General features: G+C 43.3%; 1 long non-coding RNA gene across 5 annotated transcripts in view; it reads right to left on the reverse strand.

The window, feature by feature from the left end:
• LOC110358600 (uncharacterized) overlaps positions 1 to 13333 on the reverse strand; it is a 119839-nt gene that overhangs the window by 73439 nt on the left and 33067 nt on the right. For 4 of the 5 annotated variants that reach the window (XR_010467205.1, XR_010467207.1, XR_010467203.1 and 1 more), the window contains exon 4: positions 837 to 956. The exons of the other annotated variant lie outside the window; for it this stretch is intronic. This is a non-coding gene — a long non-coding RNA (uncharacterized LOC110358600). The remainder of the gene's footprint in view (positions 1 to 836; positions 957 to 13333) is intronic. 5 annotated transcript variants of the gene reach the window in all.

Genomic DNA, 13333 nt, shown 5'->3' on the forward strand with positions numbered 1-13333 from the left:
CTCATACCTCATTCACATTTAGCGACCTGGATCTGCACTCAGAGATCACCCTTCGCTCCACCTTCTTGGCAGATCTGTTTTGTCATCTTCTGCTTGCGCACTTCCTTCTCCCAGACAGTATCTCAGTTGGAACTGACATGCCCATCTGCAAATATCCCGATCCAGCCTCTCCAGAGTGGACACATAAACATTCACAGCTCCAGGCAAGGATGAGGTAAAAATCCCTCCTGCAGATGGATTCCACAAGAGTCTTTCACCAGGCCCTTGTGCCACAAACACTAACCAGATGGCCTCACCGCACAGTGTCCCACCACATTTTGTAAGTAGCAAAGGTGCCAATTATCTCTTCCTTCCCTGCTTTGAAACCCTCACTCTCCCCACAACACACACGCTCTCAGTTATCCTGCTTTCCACATTCTAGGTTAGCAATCGGAATCTGCAACCTCTGAGCTTGCCTGCAAACTGATGAGCTGCTAAAAATACAGCCCCTGCAGGCACCCATTCAACTTCTATTTCTGTATTTTTTATTATTTATTTTTTTACTTTTACTTTTTTTTAAACCAATTTGCGATGAACAAAGCACTACAACAAAGGGAAGAAGAAAATGCAATGATTATGAAGATGGATTGCTGCCATTTACTTTGTTCATTTTAATTATACAAAGTCATCACTTAGCAGAGAGCCCCAGGATAGGAAAAGAGCATAAAGAAGTTACCATATCCCACCTCTTTACTTCACCATGCTCCACTTTAAAGCTTCCTCTGACATCCTAGGCAACAATACCTGAAATGGCACTTCACACTCCTAAATCCTCACACATTTTATAGGTTACTCACCTGCTGTGCCTTCAACCTGGAGAGCCCCAAGGGTTCCACTCCTTGTGAAATCCTAGGGCATCAGCAGAAACAAGCAGGCCCTTCATTCCCAAACATACACCACCATCACTCCTCATCCCCCTGAAAAAAAGCATGAACAGCTTGTTTATAAACTGACCAATCCTCTCCTGACACCTAAATTGGCTCCAGCTGGGAGCTGAGGTTGGAAGCAACTTAGAAGCATCAGAGCAATTAAGTTCAAGGTAGAAAAGTGTAAGCAGGTGTGTGAGTAAGACCAGGAACGTCCCCTTTTCATCTTTGTTATTTACTCTGCCACCAGGGTTAAACAATATTAGTCTGCCAACAGGGAATCAGTAAAAGGAATAATCAGTTAATTCCTCTGAAGTGCTATGTGTTACCAGCGGCACTTCTGCTATTCCTTAAGTCTTTCTTGCTTAACTGAACCACTCAGGCTTAGCTCAGGGGATCAAGAGAGCTCCTTGTGCCCCATCAGAGCACTTGTGTAGACAGCAATCGCTTTTGTTGGGATCATTTCTGATGCCAGCATTCCCAAATCCATGATATCTCTTTCATTCTCATGTGGTTGCAGCAAACTGTCTGGTTTTGGGGGACTGAAGGGGATTCAGCCCTTTCTCCCTTTTAACCCTGTGGTTCCTCAGGAATGACTCCAGCTCCTCTATGCAAAACATCATCTTTCCTCAAATAAACTCTCACTTGTGGTTCCCACAGCCGCCCGAGGTGTTTCCTGTGGGCCCAACCAGCATCATCATCTTTGCCTTCCTAAAAGTTTGGGCTTTCCTCAAAGGTCTGGTTTGATTTAATCCTTGCAGTTCCCCTTAATTTTCACTCAGGGGCTACTTGTAAGCACTTACTGGCTAATGCTGTGAGTTTGCAGCTTTTTTTATTGAGTGGTTTTGGTTTCCACTCAGGGATTTCTCTGCCTATTTTCTGAGCGTTTGAGTCTCTGTGTTCAGACATTCTCTCCTCCTACACCAGTTGCCACCTTGTTCTTTGTTTGACATAGATTTTCTCCCTTGTAGTTTTATCTTCAGTAAGCTATTGCCTTTCTTGTTTAACTAGAGGGTTTACAGGCATTATCCATGTGTCCTTTCCCTCTGAGGTCTGTGGGTTGCATTTCCATTTGCTCTGCTGCTCCTGGCATCAGTATCAGCTTTTTCACAGCCAGGATCAGGCCCTTGCATGTTTTTTCCACCTTTTTTTTTTTCTAATATTTTATATATGATCTTCACTTTTTTGGTAATTAGTAACATTGCCTAACCTTCAATACTCATAGGCTTTAAGTTCTAAGTTTGTTCCCACACCCCATTTCTTCTTGTATTGTGGTCAACAGGTAAGACTTAAACAGACAACATGCTGCTACTGTTATTGTGGTTGTTGCTATTTGCCTTCACATATTTACAGCATTTCTTCCAAGGTTTATGTCCATCCCCCCTCAGTCTCACTTAGCAAAGATTTTGCATTCACCTTCATTATTGAAGTTGGGGTTTTTTAATCATTCCACTCATTTTTTCCTTCTTTTTTTCATGCACAGGTAGATTAGATTTGAACAAGAGTCAGAATTTCTATTTCTAGGAGAGCTCTTGCAATTTTGTTTCAAAGAAAATCTGATTCCTGAAGATATGCCAAATTTTTGAAACTCTTCACAACATGACTTCACTAGAGCACGTTTCTAAACAATCCAAGTGATTTGTTTGGAAAACATCGAAAGTAAATTGACCTTGGAGGTGGATTGAAGCATAAAAACTGTCACTATCATGAAAGCTGATCCACTCGGTCATTAAAAATAATACCAAGAGTGATAGAGCTCTAAAATTTAAAATGATGCTGTTAAGAATGTGGTTGTAGAGAGGGGGTGAATGTGACAGGATCCAGCAAAATCACACTGCAGAAAGATGTGCTAATCCCCTCCTCACAACCCTAAACCCATTTCTCTACCTTGCTCCCAACATCTTTACTCATTCCTTTATCTTCTCCCATGCACGATATGAGCCCTTGTGAAGCTCTAACACAAGTGCAGCAGTGCTGACAGCCACACCAACTCCATTGTCTGAGACATCGCATCTACATAGATGTCCCCACGTTTCATCCAGATGACTCCTATGAACCTCTCCTGATCCAAAGTGATCAGGTACAAGGGAGCAGTAGAAAGAGATTAACGCCTGTAAAAGGAGACGGAAGCTGTTTTTTATCCATGGAGCAGGGCAGCCTGGTGAAAACATGGATGGCTCCCTTTGAAAGTGCAGAAGAGCGCCATGGTGTTCATTTGGGGTCCTGCAACATCACAGAATCACAGACTGGTTGGGGTTGGAAGGGAGCTCTGGAGATCATCTAGGTTCACCTAGAGCAGATAATTACCTTTGTAATTACTTGCTGAAAATAATCTCCTTGACTGACATAGATCAGACAAGATACCGGGGACCTTTATGCTAAAAAAAAAATAATCCTAAAACATAACAGTTGTAGAAATGGATGGCTATAATTCACATAGCAAATGTGGAAAAAGCTCTCTCTGTGGCAAGCAACCAAAAATGACTGAAAGGAGGCGCTAAGGACCATTCATTCGGATACTCTGTATGATGTACCACAGACAAGCGCATATATCCCAGCTTTCAGAAAACAAGCGACTGTGTATTCAATAAAAGCCTGTGCTTATTTGTTTCTCAGCATGCTCCTCTCTACTTACAAACCACCAGCTTCAGTGTTTACAACAGGTTGTTATCCTGGTGGTACTTCCAACTGACTGCCCAGCCAGCAGAAAGAACAAGTTATGGCCGTCAGGAGAGAACAGCAGTGGCAGTCCAGCAATGGGAGGCTGAGCCCACTTTGGCAGCCTGCTCTTAGCTCCTTGTGCCTCAGTTTCCCTACCTGCAATAAGGAGAATACCACTGATCTCCATGTAAAATGCTTTGAGAATACTGTTTCCCAGGACTGTCTCATGGCACTTTTTGAGGCTATGCACAATGTGGGATTTGGTCTCAGTGTCAGTGGCAGCATTTTGTGTTGTTTCTCATCACTCAGACCTATTATTAACACCATTCTGGAGACACAAAGCATGTCTACATGCACCTCTGGTAATTAGACTATGAATCCTACCAGCACTGATGCAGCTCTTGCAGAATGTATTAAGAGTAAAGGCAGTGCCAAAAAGTTTTTTGGTTCTTGGTAAGCACACCTGCAATCAGAATTAGAAAGAAGCACAGAAGGTGAGCAGGGAAAGGTGGGAGTGAGGAGCACTGCATGCAACAACTCAGCCTTTGTCCTTATGAGGCTGTAGCAGTCACTCATGCCCGAATGTCTCCTCCCAGCAGAGCCAGCCTGGCCTGTGGCACAGATGTGCTCGGCAGGGCCAGCAGCATTTTATTGCTGTGAGCATCCTGCTGTCACCAGCTGTACCTGCCCTGCTCACACCTAGAGCCAGCTCTGCTGGGAAATTAAATGGGAAAGGAGTCACATCCATTCCGTGACTCCCAAAGCCACGCATGACTTTTAGCAATCCTGACAGGTTCAGCTTTGCTTCGCTGACCTCTCTAATTCAGGGGCAGATGGTTAAGCTTTGTGTATTTGAGGAGGGAGACTCAGAGCTGGCTCTGCACCTCTTTTTTGCAGTTCATTCCTCTTGCCTCTCCCTGACTTAGGCACCCCAGGTCTCAGACGTGCCTGTTCTTAGATCTGTTGAACAAGAACCTGCGGGGTCAGAGAGGGAGTGACAGTGGGACCGGGCTGCTGGAAGGGAACCAGCCTCACCAAAGGACCCCCTGTTCCTTGCTCACAGCTCCTGCACCCCTTTTCTTGCATCCTACCCCCACGCAACCTCTCCGTGCAGGACCGAGCATTGGAAGTGAGGATCATGTCTTTAGGGAGAAATAATTTGGGAGAAAATTATAGAAAGTGACCCTGGTGATCCCCCTTTTCCTGTGGCCACCCATCAGAGCCACACAGATCTCTCGTGACATGGGCAAATGAGCGATGCTCTGTACACAGTCGAATTCTCCCCACTTCCTACCGCACATCACAGCTGCAGCGTCACACATACCAACCAGCCAGGATCTCGCAGGCCAGAATCCTTGAAAGGGAGGTTATGCAGGGGAAAATGATATCTCTAAGTGAAGAGCAGCACTTCATTGCTTTTCAATCCTTCTGCTGACGCCAGTTCACAGCCTGCAATGGACTCCAGAATACACCTAAAAATAAAACAACACCTGGGCCCTCTGCTGCTGGAGAGAACAGCCACAGTTTGCAATCAGCAGCATTTGTGAAAATGCTCTGAGCACAAAGGAGCAGGCAGAGGGTCAGCCCGAGGCCCTCAAGTTCTGATGCTGATTGCAAACATGGGCCATATCTCCTACGGAGCACGTTTCCCTGCTGCTCTAGTCGGCACATTGTCATTCCGGTGTGGATCTTTGCTTCGATCGTAACCACACACAAACACAGAAGAGGAAAGTAATGTTAACGCACTGAGCCCACCGGCATGGAAAACATGCACGGGAAAATGAGGTCTTTTCTTAATGGGCAGGGCATTTTTGGTGTTTTCTGGATGCGGCTTCTGTGACAGTAACATGAACAGCAAAACAACGTCAGGCTCTGAACTGACATGCAGAATGGGATACAGCTCTGATCCCCAGGGAGAGGGGGATGACTGGTACATGTGCTAATATTTGATTGATTCCTTGGACAAGTGACTCCCAAACTTGGGGTCATGATGCTCACGGTTGCTATAAGGCTGCACGACGGGAGGACTTTGTGTTGTCATGCTGATTTGGCACATCATGACTCGGAGGCAGGAAGCAGGCTGAAAACCACTCTTTTAGCAGAAATATCATCATTAGCAAGGGCTTAGTGTTCGTGGGGATGAGTGACAGAGAAAGGGAGATTTCTTTACACTAACCAACCTCTCAATTGCAGCACAGGCGAGCATAATATTCTCAAAACAAAGAAAACAGGCAGACAGGCAACAAATTCTACTCATCAACCACAGGTTGGCCCAACTGGGTTACGAGATGCAAGACCTATGTCACAGCTGCATAACCTGACTGATCTATCTCAAGTCAGCAGGAATCTTTTTCCCCCTCCAGTCGAGCTCTGTTTATGCTGAAGTACAACAAACAGTGTCCATGAAATTCATACTGGGGAAATAAATTCCTTGGAACCCAAGATTCAACCAAGCAATGATATACCAGGTTGATCACCTACCTAGAAACTGCTAGACAGAGAGCCTGCTTGAGGCTGTATTTTCACAAGCAAGTGTGAAATCAGATTTCTGAGACCTCTGAAATTGTTTGCAAAAATGCCCATGTGAAAGAGAATAAAATATGGTGCCTGAAAAGATCACAGGATAATGGCAAGAAGAGAAGCAAAAAGGTTGTCTGATCTGCTACTGCAATTCTGATAAAAAATTCAGTACTGGGTGATTCAGAAGAAGGTTTAACATACCTGCTCATCAGCTCAGATCTAACACATTTAATTGTGCATTTCTTCCCATGGGAGGTCATTTTTGCCTAACCCTGTCTGATAATTAGATTATGTTGTAGAGATTTAGTCATTATAAATTTCAACCTGTACCATGTTTTGTCTGGACATAGCTCTCAATGAGGTTGCAAACTCTTTGATTCCTCCTAAATTATTCATTTCAGTAATATGCTGTGACAACAAATTGCACAGATTCACTTCATTACATATATGGAAGGTTTTCCCGTGCTGCCTGTGCTATCTACATTTTGTCACCCTCATTTCTCTCTGCCATGTAGCAGACTGACAGGTCTTTGGGGCTGGATTTCTCAAGAGGAGAATATTTTTATGGGCTAAGATGACCATGTTCTTCATAGTACCATTCATCATTATGGCGTTCTGTTTGCAGAGCAAACATCCCAAGGAGGAGACTTCACAGAGCTTATTCTCTGTGCATCCTGAGTAGTGAATGTCTTGTTCCTCTTAGCTTGGAAAGAGGTGAAAAAAAGAAGCAGAGAAACTCAAATACCAGGTAGAATGTGATGGCACTACGGAAGCCAGTGTGAAAGGATGGATCTCATCTGCTCTGGTATGGTGAGAAACCTGTCAGTCACATAGTGGTTTACAAGGCAGCGTTTAACTTAATTTCAGCTAATATGCAGCAATGTTTCTAATAACAAGCTGTCACAGGAGCATGGGAATAGATAGGAAAACAGATAGGAAAGAGAAAGAGGAGGAGGATGGGGGAAGGAAGCATGAGAAGAAGCCATCCAAGTCGATGGTGAACCTCCCTCCCTCGCACTCCCAGAGCAACCTCCACACCCATGGAAACACAGAAGCACATCCCACCCCTGTCTGCTTGCTGGCAGGTAATTCCAGACCATGGAGATCCCAGAAAGGTGGAGCAGCAGATGGTGCAGCCCTGCAGCTCTAGGCAGGAACGACTCTTTGTCACAACAAACGGAAAACCTTGGGGAGTTCTAGAAAATGCGTGAAGGGAATGACATGATGACCACCAGCAGCTGCTTCCAAGAAGAGCTGCTCCTTCAGACATGCTCCAGTTGGTTCCCTCTCCCATGAACCCTTAACTATACACCCTTCCAGGAGCATCACACGCACACAGTAGCTTTCACATTTGCCTCTGTCTCTCTCCAGCCCATGGTTCAGGCTCAGATGATTCATCTGTGCTCTGGCTTTCCCTCCAACTCCCCTGGCAAGTGCCCCTGGAGCTCAGCCAGGCCACACCATCCTCTTTGCTTCCCAGAGACCTCTCCCAGCTCCAGTGCTGTAGATCCGACTGACATCCCTCCTGCCTCTGGACTTCCAAAGTCAAGCCAGGCTCTGATCCCTGACTTTTCCCTATCAAATCCCCGCTCCGCAGCAGACAGTGGCTGCCACCACCATTAGCTACCTCCCTGCTACACACTCTCCTCTTCATTTCCTCCTCCCCTCGGGATATTGATGCTGGCTGAAGTTTCCCATTAAACCAGCCACTCTTGTAGAAAGGGGAGCTGACATGATTAATGCTATTCAGTGGGGAAGGCAGTGAGTGCAGCCAGAGAACGAGGAGACATGCACATTCCCATCAGCCCATCATTAGCACTTACCCCAAAGACGCAGCAGGCATAGCATGGATGCGATTTTCCCACCTCTGCAATGTCCTGGACACAAACCTTTTAGGTCCAAGAGGGCAGAAAAGTGACCTTCTGTTTCCTTTTTAACTTAATCTGTTCCCAAACTGTGCTGTCTTTGCCACAGGTACAAAAGAAAAAGTGACTATCCTAAACCTGTCCTGGTGGCAGCACAGAATTCAAGCTTCAGGTTGGTCTCAAGAGACATCAGGTCTATATCCTGTCTTTTGAATTTTTAGCAGCTGTATGCTTTTTCTCTCTCTCCCCCTGTTTCTCTCTGCCATTTCCAGCAGATCCCCTTTGAGTATCTCTATTGACAAGCCCATTCCCTGTGATTTTCTTCATTAACCCAGAAAACCCCAAGAGGGGGGAATCACCTTCTCCTGACACTGCACCACCAGCACCTGGGAGGCTCAGGAGAAAAGGGGATGGATGGCAGAAGCTTCCCTTATACTCAATGGAGAGGAAAAAAGATCTCTCCACATGATCATTAAAGGCAGGAATTTGGCCTATGTGACCTAGAGGAGTCTGTTTTCCTTCACTGTTTAGAAGAGGAGGCCATGGAGATTAATTTCTGGCCACTGCAAACCTCCCTCCCAGTGTGATTAGGATCCTATATCTTCATGTAATAGTTTGCTCTAATCATCCTCACTATTTAAATAAGAAAATAAATGAATATGTCTACTAAAAAAGGGAAATCTCCTAGTTTTTAAACTGAACTAGTTGCCTTCTGCTTCCAGCTATTGATTCTCCTTATGTTTTTTCCAGATGGAAGAGTCTGTGAGTATCTAGTACCTTCTCCTTCCCCAATTGGTGGTTTAATAATACTTTACAAATTATTCATGAAAAATACTGGAAAAGAGCAGTTCTGGTACTGATATTTGTGCAAACCCTTAGAAATATTATTGCAGGGGTTTTCTGGTTTGTTTGTTTCCTCTTCCAGGTTAGGCAATACCTTTAAGACCAGCAGTTATTCAATATCATATGCATAAGTGCTCTTAATGAGCACCACAAAGTGCCAGGAGACTGGGAATTATTTAAACAAAAGTCGATCCATTATGTTCATCCACACCTTTATCAAATAAAACTGCAGTCTCAAATAATAAATTTAATTCAGTTTGAATAGATCTTTTTCTACAAAATCATGTCGACAAACCTCGATTTTCTTTCTACCTTTTGATTGGCTTCAGATTACATGGTCCCATGATTTGCCTAAGGCCATGCTACCTATCACATAGCAACAACCTTCTAGTTATTTTTAAAAATAATATTATTATATAATACACTATTATTTACCATGGTGTATGGTTTATTAGAAACTAAATTCAGCAGACCAAAAGGAAGTTCAGATAATTCTTCAAAGTGTCTTTCCATTTCCCATCTTGGATTTTCATATATAATTCTTATATATGGATATAGATTTTTCATTGCTCTCTTCCTTTGTAACAGTTCAAGTCTTGGATTCCAGCCAAAGTTGTCTTTCTTATTTCATATGAAATTGTGGTGGTTTGGGTTTTGGCTATCTAATATACTCCTCTTAGAGAAGCCCCAATTATGCAATCAGCATCTTCTCTGTCTGCAATTTCTCTTCTAATCAATTTTGCTTGTAATTTTTCTCAACTTTTGAAAATTAATGCTTTTGAGACAGCAAATGTACTTATTACTAGTTATGATCCTCTGTTTGCCCATATTGAATCTTTCTCAGTTACGCAAACATCTGGTAAGTAAAGAACAGAGAAAATTGTCCAGCAAGTTCTTACAACACGTTAACCAAAGAGAAAAAAGAAAGGGAGAGACGAAGAGGTAATGAAGCAATTCATTAGTAAAGAGCTTTTGGAATTAGAATGAATTTAAGGTAATAATTTCATGCCTTCAGAAAAAAAAAAAAAGTCAAGAAAAGACTGATATCAAAGTGGCATAGCTCACTTCCACAACAAATATCATGACTCCTTCATTCAACTCACCCTAGTGCTTTGGCTTCAATATTGTGTATGAGTTTTAGGTGCCACCTTACAAAAACTGTAATCACAGAATCATCCAGGTCAAAAAGGACCTTAGAATCCCATTGAATCCATCCTCTTGCTTAGAGCAAAAGTGAATATTGAATTCAGACCAGGCTGCTAAATTCAGACCTGCTGTTTTGCCCAGCTGGGTCTGGTAAACATCCAAGAACCCATTCATGGATGGGTGGAGGAGAGTTTAATGGTAGTGCCAGAGTCTAGAAATCAGCTTAGGCTGGACGAAGTGGGTTGATTACCACACAGAGCAGAAGGCAGAGGGGACATGTCACTGCCTTGGGAATGACATGTCAAGCAGGTCCTGCCTTGGGGCACACACACAGACCAGACAACCTCTCAAGGTCCCTACAAATTCCCTTTCCTATGACTCGATGAACACTGCTTAACACAGTTTCCAGTCTAGGGAGTAATTTATCTTTATTCCCAGTAATAGTTCCTTTTGCAGAAGAGCTACAAGAATTGTCACACATGACAGAAGCTGTTGGAAAACTGCATTCTTAAAAGTTATTCTAACATTTTTTTATAAAGGTTTCAGGAGATAAGCTTCACAGAGGAAGACCTCTTGTGCCTTTCTCCCTATATATTAACACAGCTTAGACTGCACATGAACAGCACTTATGGAGAAACCCTGTCTGCTCTCCCGACCATAGTTGAGCTTTGCTGAAGATCAGCCCCATGCTTCATCTGGGCTCAGTTACTCTCTGAAGAAGCAGTGATATTCCTCCAACAAAACATATGTGCTAATTTTGCTCCCTTAGTTAAAAGCCAGTCTGTCCTGGCTCCCTTTGTAGGCAATGGAGAAAAACATTGACTTGCCACTGCCTATACACGGTTCCAGGGGAGAGTAATTGTTTTAATTAGATTTTTTTATTAGTATCCGAAGTTAAGGCAGCTTGGCTGTTTCTCCCTTGAAGAAGCCTGGTTTCTGTGTTATCAATTACACTGTATCTTTTCAGTTCCATCTCCCTCACTTCTACCTACAGCTTTTTCGCTACATTATGTGATTAGGCCGCTGGATTTCAGGTGTGAAAGTTACAAAAATTCTCTTTTCTCATAGAACTTTCACTTCTTGTTTGTTAGCCAGCATGGAGACCCAGATAATTGACGAAATTATTTTTGATAGTTACTCCAGGCTGAAACATCTGCACTGTGCAATCCGTATGAGTCTTTCCCAACTAATTTGAGCTGGAGCATCAGCCCTGGTCTCTCCTCCCTTTCCTCCCCTTTCAGCTTCTCCACTTTCTTCTTCCTTTCAGCACACTCTGAGTTGACATTCAGTCTACTTTGGAAAGAAGCTGAAGTTCCCTCATCTGTGAAGAATGAAACTCAGTGACCATTCAGTGTGTTCCTCCTTTCTTATGCAAATTACCTTTGTATGGATCAGGAAGAGGCCTGACAGATAGACGAATCAGACACATAGATGAAAAGAGATCGTTATCAGATCTATGCTCCTGACTTAGATAAATAAGCATTGGACATGATTCTCCACTCATTAAAGTGTCTTCCTCAGGAGATGGCTGACAGTTCATTAAATAAGATGAAATGTTATTATTTAAACTCAAGACTGATCAGACTGGGTGGAAACTTAGTCTACTGTATTCATAATTTCTTGCATTGACAAGCAAGTTCTTGAAAATATTCCTCTGAAGTGGCTGACCCACATAGAAATTACAATTCTGCTGTAACTGCTAACTAACAAGGTAGGTCCTGTCATTTTAGTGGAAGATCTCTGTGCTTGGGCATTGGATTGCAAGTATTTATCCCCCACCACCAAGGATGATTGGTACTGCAGCTCTCAGCTCAACTTTTCCATTTTCTCCACCCAAATAATTGTGTCTTCCAGGCACTTTGCCCCTTGCTCCCATACCCGTTATCTCTGCTCGTTGGTGGTCGGTGTGAACTGCCCCACAGCCTGGTGGCAAAGCAGGACTCAACAGTAACTGGAAACACCATAAACTGCCAACCAAAACAGTCATCCTTATTTATGTTACTTCATTTCATGCCCCAAATTCAGCTCTTTAACTTCCTCTCCAAAGAGGCCCCATATCCGATACAGGGTCATTCATCTTCAGGACAAGTGTCTATTGATCAGCTACTACCCAATTTACAACGGCCGTGTAATACAACCTGAACTTGGTGGGGCCAAGAGGGAATTCAGTGTGAGACCAAGGAAAGCGACTTCTATAAACTCTTCACTGCAAGAATAAAGGGCATTAGTAGATGCTGGAGCTTTACAGCAAAAACTCCAGCCTCAAGCATGGCGACGATGTAAGAAAAACAGGACCATTGCCAGAAAATAACCCTTCTGTACCATCCCCACCTGCAGAGAGGAGTGAACATTTCTGACCATGTTTTGCCAGTAAAAAAGAAGGAATTCATTCCCAAGAAACTTTACAGAGAGTCCACTAACGCCTCCTAAAGCCTCTGTAATATGCAAGGGTTATATTTTTCCCCCACCCCAAACACAAAGAGCAAATACCTACTTTTATGAAGAGTGACCTTTACATCGCACAAGGAGAATGAAAGAACGAGGCAAGAACAGAGGCCGGTCTCTGTGAAAGGGGATCCGCACAATGCGGGCATTGACTCTCAAGGTTGGTGTTGGATGGAGCCCAGAGAGGGTCCTTGTCTCCGCAGACAGCAGAGCTCTTCAGAAAAGGTGTTCTCCCTTGAAAACAGAGGGGCACTGACAACACGGCTCACTGACAGCAGAAGAGCTGCCTGGGTACTTTTCAATAAGCCTATTATTCTCTGGAAAAGTCCATTTCTTTGAAATCAGAACTGTTTGCAGGAAAGGGTCAGTTTTAATAAATCTTCTTTTTTTCTGGTTTCTTTTTTAAAAAGAAGTTGCAGTCATTTTCTAAATTTTCTTTTAGTTCTTTTTCCTCCAGATTGAAATGCATTTTCTTACATCATTTCCACTAATTAACACTAAGCTAAAATACCCACATGACCAAAAAGAGCAGGACACAAGAAAACTACACAGAAATGTTTCTACTGCTTTAATCAGAATATAGCTGAAAAACTTGAGGCTTTCAAGTTTTCATCTAGATATTTTCCCTGGGACAAGAAGACCTGTTTCGTGCAGCTTGGTATCATGCTGTTTCTTGTAGTAATTTTGCAGGACAAGAACACTGATGTTACGGGTAAAGTAACTCTATTTTGCACCTTCCTCTGATTTCCTTTTTCCTCTTTGATGTTCACCTCCTACTAGAACATTTTCACTGATATCATTCTCAGGCTGAATGCGACCTGATTCACATCTCATGCCAATTACTCTGACATTGTCAGAACTAAGCTAGTTTACACCAGCTGAGGAATATATTATTATTTAGCAGTAGTATCAGTCCTCTGCTGCCTCCTTCAAGATTTCTAGCACAGG

This window comes from Columba livia, chromosome 19, assembly GCF_036013475.1.
Source record: "Columba livia isolate bColLiv1 breed racing homer chromosome 19, bColLiv1.pat.W.v2, whole genome shotgun sequence".
Taxonomy (NCBI): Eukaryota; Metazoa; Chordata; class Aves; order Columbiformes; family Columbidae; genus Columba; species Columba livia.